Source organism: Uloborus diversus, chromosome 9 (genome assembly GCF_026930045.1).
Source record: "Uloborus diversus isolate 005 chromosome 9, Udiv.v.3.1, whole genome shotgun sequence".
NCBI classification, from domain to species: Eukaryota; Metazoa; Arthropoda; class Arachnida; order Araneae; family Uloboridae; genus Uloborus; species Uloborus diversus.
Genome location: NC_072739.1, coordinates 10,758,289 through 10,771,053, shown reverse-complemented (window position 1 = coordinate 10,771,053; position 12,765 = coordinate 10,758,289). Strand labels below are relative to the sequence as shown.

At 35.9% G+C, this 12,765-nt stretch overlaps 1 protein-coding gene across 3 annotated transcripts in view; it reads right to left on the bottom strand.

Annotated features, from left to right (window-relative positions):
- The window catches only part of LOC129229332 (uncharacterized), a 108,654-nt gene extending 96,284 nt beyond the window's left edge, over window positions 1-12,370 (bottom strand). For 2 of the 3 annotated variants that reach the window (XM_054863624.1, XM_054863625.1), the window contains exon 1: window positions 12,147-12,370. The gene's annotated coding sequence lies outside the window, so the exon portion shown is untranslated. Of the gene's footprint in view, window positions 1-8,082; window positions 8,195-12,146 lie in introns of those variants that run through there. The other variant, XM_054863626.1, reaches the window with a different exon arrangement.
- Window positions 12,371-12,765: the final 395 nt, after the last annotated feature.

Here is a 12,765-nt window from a genome sequence, read left to right as displayed (position 1 = left end):
TAATTCCAATATCAATTTTTACTTCTTTAATTTCCCCAACACCGTTTGTTAATTTTTTTTAAATATATTTTCATTGTTTCGACTAATCAGAATGAGTTTATTGTTTATATCTAAGAGCAGGGGTGCTCCTCCCCCCCTAAACTCAATGGCGCAATCCCCCCCCCCAATCAACATTTTTTCCTTTTTTAATTTTTTATTTTTTAGCTCTCTTTTTTATTTTATTTATTTATTATTCAATATTATGTATTTACTTATTTTTAATTATTATTATTTTACATAAAAAAGTCCTGTACTACGCAAATGATATACACACACAAACTAAATAAATAAATGAAATAAAATATAAACAAAATAAACTAAATAATTTAAATTAAAAATAATTCAATAAACAAATTTAAACAAATTTTTTTTTAATAAGTTAATAAATAAAGTGTAAGAAATCCCCCCCCCCCCCATTTACATCATTGCACATTGAAAATGGCATTAAATTGGAGTAAAAGGAAGTCATGTGAGGCACACATCAGCTCGTTAATTTATGGAGTAACTAGTGGTACCCGCACGGCTTTGCTCGTAATAGAAAAATTAAAAGGTCTTTTGGTTCGTCTGCATATTTACAAATAATGTATGGTGAATTTTCTCGCCCATTGGCTTGTACCCATGTTACAGTTCCACGTAATGATAATTTCGTATCTCGCCAATTGGCTTGTGCCCATGTTACGGTTCCACGTTATGATAATTTCGTCATTTACTCGTCCATCTTATGATATTTTTTTTTCTTAAAATTGGAATAGAAAAAGAACCACATCGAATTTTCGAGAAATCGCTTCGAGGTGCACACCCCCATGCTACATACTAACTTTGTGCCAAATTTCATGAAAATCGGCCGAACGGTCTAGGCGCTATGCGCGTCACAGACATCCTACAGATATCCTACAGACATCCAGACATCCTCCGGACAGAGAGACTTTCAGCTTTATTATTAGTAACTAGTGATACCCGCACGGCTTTGCCCGTAATAGAAAAATCAAAAGGTCTTTTGGTTCGCCTGTATATTTACAAATAATGTATGGTGAATTTTTTCGCCAATTGGCTTGTGCCCATGTTACGGTTACACGTTATGATAATTTCGTATCTCGCCAATTGGCATGTGCCCATGTTACGGTTCCACGTTATGATAATTTCGTAATTTATGATAGTTTTTTTCTTAAAATTGGAATAGAAAAAGAACCACATCGAATTTTCGAAAAATCGCTTCGAGGTGCACACCTCCATGCTACATACTAACTTTGTGCCAAATTTCATGAAAATCGGCGGAACGGTTTAGGCGCTATGCGCGTCACAAACATCCTACAGACATCCAGACATCCTCCGGACAGAGAGACATTCTGCTTTATTATTAGTAAAGAAGATAATTTCGTATCTCGCCAATTGGCTTGTGCCCATGTTACGGTTCCACGTTATGATAATTTCGTAATTTATGATAGTTTTGTTCTTAAAATTGGAATAGAAAAAGAACCACATCGAATTTTCGAGAAATCGCTTCGAGGTGCACACCCCCAAGCTACATACTAACTTTGTGCCAAATTTCATGAAAATCGGCCGAACGGTCTAGGCGCTATGCGCGTCACAGACATCCTACAGATATCCTACAGACATCCAGACATCCAGACATCCTCCGGACAGAGAGACTTTCAGCTTTATTATTAGTAAAGAAGAAACATTTAAAAATTATACATGTGTATATATGTGTATTCCTCAAAAACAATGGCATAAGAAAGAGACAGTTCAAAGCAAAGCAACCAACTTATTTGTACAGTAACTGTACAGTGATTTAAAAGAAGACAACTCCTCCACTCCTCCCCCGAATGGTAACAAGACCTTCTCGGTTTTGGTGGGAGATGTGGAGTGACTTTCCAACGCAATCCTACTGAGAAATCCACAACAACAGCTGACTTAATTAAATTTGGACAAAATACAGCAACACCATCAAAATCAACATTTTGTGTACATAATAAAGGGCGATTGCAATTTGAAGAAAAACATATAAATGATTTTCTTTTTTTTTTTTTAAGTACAATTTTGAAGAGAAAATGATGTTACTTTCAAAAACATAAATAATAAGGAGAATTAATTACAAAATGATTATAAGTTATTTTAACATTTTAGAAACAACATATTTTCAAAAACAGTCTTGATTAAAGATAAGAATGATTAAAAATAAACTGGTGCAGTAACAAAGTCATGATCAGTAGTAGAGACGTACCGAGTAGGACTTTGGCCGAGTAGCCGAGTACCAAGTACTCGGCTTTTCACTACTCGGCCGAGTACCGAGTTACCGAGTACTCGGCCTTTCACTACTCGGCCGAGTTACAGAGTACTAATTATGTTTTAAGAAGAACCACCGACACACGTGATGAATTTTGAACTTATTGGAATAGTAGTATAAACCTCCTTGTCCATATCATAGTTTTTGAAACTAAATTCCTGTTGAAATTTAATTACGCATTATTTAAGAATTTTGTTTATATGTGAAAAATTTTACAAAAAAATTATTTTTAAAATTAAAAATAAATAAATAAAAGGTATGATTAATCAAGTTGGAATTCTAGTCCACTAAACATAAATAATTTTTAAAAGCAAATAAAACAAATGTGCAGGAACACTGCAGACACCTGTTTCTGCGTTACAAGGAACGTCTTTTTCAGTGCATAAAATGTGAGCTAAAGAACGTAAAGACATTCGACAAAAAAATCCGACTTTTGTCGGATGCCTTTAAATCGACGAGCTCACATTTTGTGTAGTGGAAAAGGAATTCCTTGTAATGCCAAAACACGTGTCTGCAGAGTTCCTGCACTGTGCTTTTAAGGTTGTTTTATTTCCTTTTATTTTTTGAGCAAAGGTATTTTTATATTTCTTATAAATAGTTTTTTTGCAGCAAAAACCCATTTCTAATATAAAAATTCCATATTTTCTATACTTCTCCTTTTTGCACAATTTTTACTTGATTTGTAAATGATTACAGAATATTATATATGCTTGCACTTTTTTATGAATTTTAGTATCTGTCTTGGACAATATTCAATTTTTTGCAACTACTCGGTATTGGCCGAGTATCTGATCAAAATTTGGCCGAGTACCGAGTACTCGGCAAATTGGCCGAGTACCGAGTAGTTACCGAGTACTCGGTACGTCTCTAATCAGTAGAATGTAACAATTGGTAAAATGGTCATAATCAATAAATTGTTGGCTTTAGTAAATTGGTGGAAATTTAAAAGAAAACGTCTGATGTGTGCATCACATGACTTCCTTTTACTCCAATTTAATGTCATTATCTCGTTATTGGCAGTTTTAATATGGTTCAATAGTTTCTCTCTAAATATCACCAACAGTGACCAAATTAAAACCAGATTTTAAAAAAAAAGAAAAAAAGAAAAAAAAAAAGAAAATCGCCAAATTTGTCGCCAAAAACTTGGCCACCAAAAGACTGGCGATATATATTGCCAAGTGTCCGTCAAATTATAACACCACTTGAGTTTACATCGAAATTAACAATGATTTCCTCCCAAAAAGGGGCAAAAGACCCCCTTTGGAGCATACGAATGCAACCAAAAAGGAAGATGCACAACTAGACCCCACTAGGAGTCTACGTACCAAATTTCAACTTTCTAGGAAATTCCGTTCTTGAGTTATGCGACATACATACACACATACATACGTAACATACAGACGTCACGAGAAAACTCGTTGTAATTAACTCGGGGATCGTCAAAATGGATATTTTGGGTGTCTGTACGTTCCTCGGCACATATCCACGTGTGGTCGGGTTGAAAAAAAAAAAACTCAACATTCATTTGGGGGTGAGCAAAATGGAAATTAAGGCCGATTTTGGGGGGGGGGGATTTTTTTCGCGAATACAATACTTCCTTTTTTGTAAAAGGAAGTAAAAAGCAACTGTGCGAAGTTTTATGAATTTTTTCACTAACTCTCTTTTTACGAGCACACGGTTATAACGAGCAAATATCGCGGCCCCTTGACGTTCGTTATTAGCGAGTTCGACTGTATTATACTCGTACATATTTTATTGTCACATAATATCTTACGTTGCAGATAAATACACGTTAAGAAACCAGTTAGAATAACTTCTTGTTCTAGGCGCACTGGAAGAAATTTTAGTTAAAAAAATAATTTCACCGCCGATTAGTCAGGAAAAATTGGTCGATTATAATAACCGGCAATGTGTAGCCAATCATGGCCGATCACCTATTACAACCAATTAATTCATCCCTACTGTGCATTGGGGAGAGTTTAGATATTTCTGTAGATTAATAATATCTTAGATTTTAAAAAAGAATGGCATACCGTCAAGAAAAGAATTGCCATTCAAAATCTGTCTTGAGAATTTTTCCGCATAAAAGGAAAATGTCAGGTTTTTGACGCGTCTCTTAAGGACGATTTTTATTATCAACTATTGTCAAAATTTTGCGCATTAATTTTCGTCACGTATTTTGCGCGTTCGCTCACAAAGTCTACGTTTTGATTAGTTGCGAAGATATTTTGTGTCGCCTTGTCATAACCTTACATACAGTGAAAGCAGTTATTCATGTACATGCGTATAATACGTTTTTAAAGACACTATTCAGTGTAACTGAGATCTATTTTAGATATAAATGGAAAAGAGAAGAAATTATTTCCAGTTTCGTCTTAAGAACTTTTTTTCCTTTACTTTTCTTTTACTTTTTTCAATCATTTCTTATCCTTCAGCATAACCTTATCATTTTTTCAACTTATCAAGCTTTACAGAAATTCAATAGCGTTGTCATGAAACTAAAATGAAAACCAAATTTAAAATATTCATAGGATGGTAACATCATGCGCATATAAACGTATTATTAGGGGAAAAGGCCAAAACTCTTAAACTTTAATGTTTCTAAACACTTGTGTAGGTGCCATCACTGTTTAAATTTGGCACTGTAAAAAAAGTTGCTTATCAAAGTTTAGCGTCCACTCTATCAGATATACAAACGCGATTTAAGAGGCTTCAATTATTCCTATTTATCATGTGGAAAGTTATTGGAAACTCTGGTCTCAAAAAATAGTGTGTAAGATAAACCGACATTAAATGAATCGTAAAACCCAAATAAGTAGAGTAAAAACTTTTCTTTACTAAATAATAAAGCAGAAAGTCTCTCTGTCAGGATCTCTGTGACGCGCATAGCGCCTAGACCGTTCGGCCTATTTTCATGAAATTTGGCAAAGTTAGTTTGTAGCATGGGGGTGTGCACCTCGAAGCGATTTTTCGAAAATTCGATGTGGTTCTTTTTTTATTCCAATTTTAAGAATAAAATTATTATAAGATGGACGAGTAAATTACGAAATTATCACAACGTGGAACCGTAACATGGGCACAAGCCAATTGGCGAGAAAATTCACCACACATTACTTGTAAATATACAGGCGAACCAAAAGACCTTTTAATTTTTCTATTACGGGCAAAGCCGTGCGGGTACCGCTAGTTAAGAATAAAAAGCTAAACTAAAAAACAAGTATGCTACCTTAGAGCAGGAATTAAAATGGAGGGGGCTAGTCGAATTATTGGCTTAGCAAAAGCCGATCTAAAGACCCCAAGTCACGTGACTCAACAAAGACGAATGGTTGGCACGTTTTGAGTGAAACAAGCGAAGAAACCTGATTTCTTCCAATGCTTTGTTTTAAAATCTATCACGTGACTTAGGGTCTTGGTTTCACTAATGAAAGTCTTCACTCCCTCGATTTTATCTCTACTCAATTATGCCACCTGTAGATTATATCATATAAAATACAGTTAAAATCTTCATTCACTAAAATTTAAGATTACTGTTTCTTAAAAAATTAAAGTTTTTTTTTTTTTTTTTTGCTCCCCAAATGAGAAACAGTTTACATGCTTTCTCAAGAATCTGCGACATACGTCGCAGCGTCGCGCTGTTTCTGCTACTAGGCTGAAAACATGTGGTTATTAATTTCACTTTCCCTGCTGTTTTGAATGTGCAATATGTTGCATTTATTTCTTTCCATTAGCATAACCAGACCTGACTTTCTGGATGGGAGGGGTTTTTCGTCATAACAGAACTTTCCTGTATACAAACTAAACTTACGAGGATTGGCAATTTGTTTGAAAAAATATGGATCCCCCTACGTCAATGGTTTAGGGGGATCATGATCCCCATGACCTTTCGCCTGTGTCCGCCCCTGCTCTTCAGTCTCTGGGATACATGCAGCACTTTGCTGTAGATAAAAAGATAATTTTATTTGCCAAGAAACAGTCACAGTGTCAAAATGTTCATACCCAGTTACTCCCAGAGAGAGAGAGCAGTGCTGGACACAAGGCACAAAATTTTCCGTCTCAGTTTATCCGAAATGAATAAAAGTACCATCTCAAGTTAAAACATTGAAATTTTGTTCTAATTTATTTTTATTATTTAATGTACAGATCCTACATAGATTAAAATTTCCTGTTGGCATAATTCTCATTTGGTCATACTCGATTAAAATCTTTCTAAATCTTTAAAGGTATTCAATACCCGATATAAATAAAGTGGTTAAAACTTGAGGAGGAAAAATTATAAAAGACGCAGAAGGGTCAATTTTCAACGGTCGGCAACTTCACTGTCAAAGATAAGATTTTCATCTCATTAAACAGGATTGCATAAATTGGACGAGTGGTGAACGAGCAGATATCGAATTTCGAAGGTCAACATGCAGAAGAAAGTTCCAAGTAAAAGTCCTGAGGCATGAAGAAAAATTCAATGACCTGGCTTGCTCTTGGAAATCACAGATGCAAAAGAAAAGTTTTGATTTCGATGCATGGCAACAGTTCAACTGACGAGATGTCTTCTTGTTGCAGACAGGTTTTTCAATGGTCAAAGTAGAAAGAGAAAATCTTGCAAGTTCCTGTTCTATTAAAGAATTATTCATCTTTAAGAGCGCGTTGGGGGGGGGGGGGGGGGGGCGTTTAATTTTGGTGGATGTTCAGAGCAATGTCCTTTTGCGACATTGCCGAGTTAAGAACAAGGGTGAGAGCGGTTATCTTCCGTGTCGCAATAGCTTTTTTCTGCTTCACGTTTTTAAAAAAAAGATGAATTTTATTTACAACTAGTGGTAACCGCACGGCGTTGCCCGTAGTAGAAAATTAAAATGTCTTTTGGTTTACCTGTATATTTACAAATAATGTATGTTGAATTTCTCGCCAATTGGTTTGCTCATGTTATTCTCCCACGTTATGATAAATCGGTAATTTACTCGTCCATCTTATGATAATTTTCTTAAAATGTTCTTAAAATTGGAATTGAAAAAGAACAAAATCGAATTTTCGAAAAATCGCTTCGAGGTGCACACTCACATGCTGCAAACTAATTTCGTACCAAATTTCATTCATGAAAATCGGCCGAACGGTCTAGGCGTTCTGACGCTATGCGCGTCACAGAGATCCCGACAGAGAGAGATCCACACAGACGCAGAGATAAAGACTTTCAGCTTTATTATTAGAATATAATAATAATAAAGATGGTAAACTTTTGGGAATAATTTCCTTTTTATTATAGTCGGCAGTGGCAATATTTGGAAGAAATGTTTGGGGGGGGGGGGGGAGAATTACCCTCGGCCCCCGGCGGGGGGCGCAAGCGGGTGCACTTGCACTCCCTGGCTTTTAGGAGGTAAAATAACTCCAAAAGATACTGTTTTGAACTTTCAAAATTAATATTTCTGTTAAAAAACTTAAATTAAATTCATTTTAAACTTGAAAAAATGTATGTCAAATTATTAGCTTCCATGTAACTTTCACCAAACATGGCGGTAAATACTAGAGTTGCCATAGTACAATTGAGCCAGTGAGAAGCAAAGGGATGTAAGTGGCAAAATTAAAAATTTGGAGATAACCAGTACATATGGTAGATGAACCTCTCCTCTGTCTTGGGGCAAGAGATGGTACTAGTGGCCCTGGTAGGGGCTGCTATACAGCATTATTTACAGAAAAAAAATTCAATGAAAGCCTACCTAGGATGTTATATTTAAACGCGTTTTATTCAAAACTTAAAAATATCCACTTACATCCTTTTGCTTCTCACTGCCTTAATCATAGAATGTCACCAATTGAAGAATCTTTGCTTTCCAGTAGCGATAAATAAATTATATCCTCAATGTATCCCTATTCTGCACCCTGTCAGAAAAAAGAAAATGCATTTCTGATCGTCAGACACTACAAACATAGTTTCACTTCAGTTCTCAAAGACCTCTTTAATCTGAAGGGAAGGCAACCACCTGATTTCCATAACTTAGAACAAGTAACTGGAGGAAGAAAATTAAAATAACTTGTTCACAATGGCGCTTTAGAGAGGAGAATAATGAGAAAAAGATTTAGAATTGGGCAGAACAATGGAGTCATTAACAAATAGAAGGCATAAATACACTTTAATTGCTTCTACAGCAGCCTAATTAGAATGCAGTGCTTTCGAGGTAATTGCTGTTGTAATGTCTCGTTTTTCGGGCTGCTTCTGAATGGAACATCCTCTTCATAACTCCGTTTACCCTTTGATTGTCCGCAAATAATTTAAGCTGACGGTAAATCTAACACAATGTTGAAAAAAACTCATTGGAGTCCTACTGCCCGGGGAAGTAAACGGCAGCATCTATAAATTTCTCGTTTTTCATTATCTTACTCTACTCACTTGTACTGTTTACTCAGGGGTGGCCACCTGGTGGGGGGGGGGGGTCATGGCACAGACTGTGCCATTGAAGTTTTTAGGGAGGTGTTTTGAGGGGTATTTTTCACTTTTGGTGGGGCTCTTGCGTTTGGGGGGAGGTCTTCACGATATTTAGGGTAGGTGCGCCCTTGCTCTTAGGGGGACACCCCTAGTTTACTGTACTTTGTGTACTACAGTATTCTACTTCAGTTTTGTTACACAATCAGGAAAGTTCCGAGCTTTAGTTTCGTGGAGAGCGAAAAATTTCGATTTGCCGAATTGAACTCCAAATTTTGCTGAATGATGATGTTTTTCGAATGAAACTCCAAATTTCGCCGAACAATGATAATTTTGCCGAATGGCACTCCAAATTTCGCCGAAAGACAATAATTTTGCCGAATAGAATTCCAAATTTTGCCAAATGCTGATGATTTTGCCGAATGCACTCCAAATTTCGTCGAAAAATGATAGTTTTGCCGAATAACCCTGCAAATTTTGCCGAATGGAACTCCAAATTTCGCCGAAAGACAATAACTTTGCCGAATGGAATTCCAAATTTTGCCAAATGCTGATGATTTTGCCGAATGGCACTCCAAATTTTGCCAAATGTTGATGATTTTGCCGAATGGCACTCCAAATTTCGCCGAAAGATAATAAATTTTGCCGAATGGAACACCAGTTTTCCAACCACCTCCAGGACTGCAGAGTCAGAGGGAAAATGACTGACTCCGGAAATTTTTAGAGTCTTCGACTCCGACTCCTTTTTGGACTTTGAGGGAAAAGCACCAACTCGACTCCTGTAATTTTAAACCTTCGGCATCAGTCCGACTCTGACTCTCTGCTTCCATCCATATTAATCTTTTGAAGCAAGGGGTGCTCACCCCCACGGGCAAAAGCGCATCCCCCTAAATTTCGTACCCCCCCCCCTAAAAATGAGAAAAATACCCCTCAGAACACCCCTCTCCCGTTGTGGGCATCCCGTTTCGAAGTGATGTACTTTTTTTACCGTTAGAAATATTAACACTCAAATTCTAAGATAAAAGTTAAATAAAATCTTGTTTTCCGTACATTCTGTGTAAAACATTTTATATAATTTTCAGTCTTTCGAAGTTGTGATTATGATATAGAATTTGAAGCAAAAATGCAATGAATATCAACCATTTTGCATATAGTTCGCGATATCTTCGTTTCTTTTGTGCAATTAAATAAATAAGGAGAAGTCTTTTCAACAAAACAAAATTCCAATCAGATGACTGGGATTTCCTCTTATCTTAGCTCTTGAGATCGTGAGAGATAGTTAAGAAAAACGACTTTATCAGTTTCCCTTGCAAAAATAACTGAAATAGTGGTAAAAATGTTTATGTTTAGATAAGCCTGCTGAGCACTTCCCACCGCTACGGAATTGGTAAAGATAAGAAAATATACACATTAGTCTAATCTCCAGGTTGGAGGCAGGACAGTACAAATCAGGACCAAGAAAAATACAAAAAAGATAAAAACGTATTGGTTAACCTTTCCAATTGCTGCTAAAATAGTTAGGGGCAATTCTCAAAAAAATGTCCCGTGCGTAATGCGAATTTTTTTATTTTTTCCAGCTAACCAAAGCCTTCAAAAAATAATGCTCTTGGGGAATAACACATGCTTTAATATACTATCAAAGCATAACAGTTAATCCCATATCTTATTAATAGTCTTTTATCTTTACTAATAACAAAGCTGTAAGTCTCTCGGTCTGGATCTCTGTAACGCGCATAGCGCCTAGATCGTTCGGCCGATTTTCATGAAATTTAGCACAAAGTTAGTTTATAGCATGGGGGTGTGCACCTCGAAGCAATTTTTCGAAAATTCGGTTTTGTTCTTTTTTTTTTTCAATTTTAAGAACATTTTCCCCGAGCAAAATTATCATAAGATGGACGAGTAAATTACAAAATAATCATGACATGGAATGGGAGAGCGAATGAACATAGCCAATTTGCGAGAAATTCGTCATGCATTATTTGTCAATATACAGGCGAACCGAATGACCTTTTAATTTTCAACTACGGGCAAAGCCGTGCGGGTACCACTAGTTACTTGAATAAAATAAAAAACTTAGCGTTACGCACGGGCCTTTTTTTTTTTTATGTGTCGAATCGACAATCATATCGACAGAGACGATTGATCTTTTTTTAAAAAAATGGTTATTTTTTAGACTAACAAATTTTTTTAAACTATGAAAATCGACAATAATGAACTGATACATAATAAATTCTGTTACCGTTCTAAAAAATTGATCTTTTTTTTAAAAAAATTGTTATTTTTTAGACTAACGGATTTTTTTAAACTAAGGAAATCGTCAATAATGAACTGATACATAATAAATTCTGTTACCGTTCTAAAAAATTTAACTAAATGTACTAAGAGTAACGAAATTGTTTCATTATATTCAAGAGTGCAATCAGGGACGGATTGGCCCACCGCGCCGGTGCGTCCTTCCTCATATGCATGCGCCTTCGTTTTTTGCGCCCCCTCGAGCTTGAGCGCTTTCGTTTTTTATTAAACTTTTATCTATTTATTTTGATTTATTTACTCTTTTATTTTTATTTCAATATTTTATATTATTTCATTTTATTTTTATTAATTGTTATTTTTATTTAATTCTTTTTTAAATCTTTTTTTTTTAAATTAAATTTTTATTTATAAATTATAATTGCTAAAAAGTCGCCCGTCAAGGGAAGGTATGACGGGTGAAAATTGCTTCTACTCTTCTACATTTGAACGAAGCCATTGCATGTTTGATGATATTTTGCTAGTTGAAATTTTAACCCTAACACCAATTGGATTAATCCTAAACTCCAGTGGGTAGCGTTCATTGTTGACCATTCTTTCGTTTCTTCATTACCCTAAAATGACAGTCTTACCAGTAAAACAGTTAAGTCACCGGATCGAGTTCAGCCTTGTCACGATAAAGCCTTTCCCAGAATGTTAAACATTACCAAAACATGTTATCAAATTATTCTGCCGTGGCGTGAGTTTCGTTTTTGAAACACGCGGGTTACTCGATCATTGGCTATTATATATATATATATATATTTATTTATTTATTTATTTATTGCGTCCTCGAATATGAGTCAAGGTTCGCGTCCTCTAGGCTCTAGGGGCTAGGGGAACCCAGTCCGTCCCTGAGTACAATGCATACTTCAAACAGGGAGGGGGGGGGGGAGAAAACTACAGGACTTAAAAACGTTCTCTATTAAATCCATTACAATATCAAAAAACGGGAAAAGTTTTACTGTCCAATTCTCGAATATTAACGCATGAGAAAATGTTTAGTGAAAAAAGAATATCAAATCCAAAACACATTTGAATGGCTTGGAAGAAAAAAAAAGGTAATGATAAAACATAAATAAACATTTCAATCAACATCATTAGTTTAACTGTTAGTTCTCTTACCTGGCTCATCCAGAGTAAGGGTTTTGCAAAACTATCCGTCAAAAGTGAAAAACAAGAGTTCCAAAGCTGAAACAACGGTTATTAATCCATGAGCAAAAATGGAACACGTTTTGGAACATAATCCACAGAGCACACACAGATTGGTCGTTAAAATCCCACCTTCACGCGCACTTTACGCGTTAATCGAGTCGCAGTTCGATAACTCAAACACAACCACCGCTTGCGTAAACGTCTGAAGCGCGTTTGACGCTCGGCAAGGGTTGCTGCAGTAAGATCGACTTTTGGCGATCTTCATTCATAGATGAAGTCGCCAAATTTTCGCGGCAAATATTTTTGTCTTCCAGCTGCGTTAATCGAATCGGATAAGTCAGAGGTTCCCAAACTTCAGATCTCCGCGGACCCCCTCCGGAAAAATTACGACCTTTCGGACCCCCCGCCCCTTGGCGCGCGCTCCAAAAAAAAAAAAAAAAAATTGATACACTTAAATGTATTTCTTTCTAATACATTTTTACGCTTTTTTTCCCCTTAAAATTTATTTATTCATTGTTCTGTATATTTTTCAGAGCTCTTGTCCGGTTTTCATTTCTTACATTACTATTTTGGATTGTGCAAGTAAAAT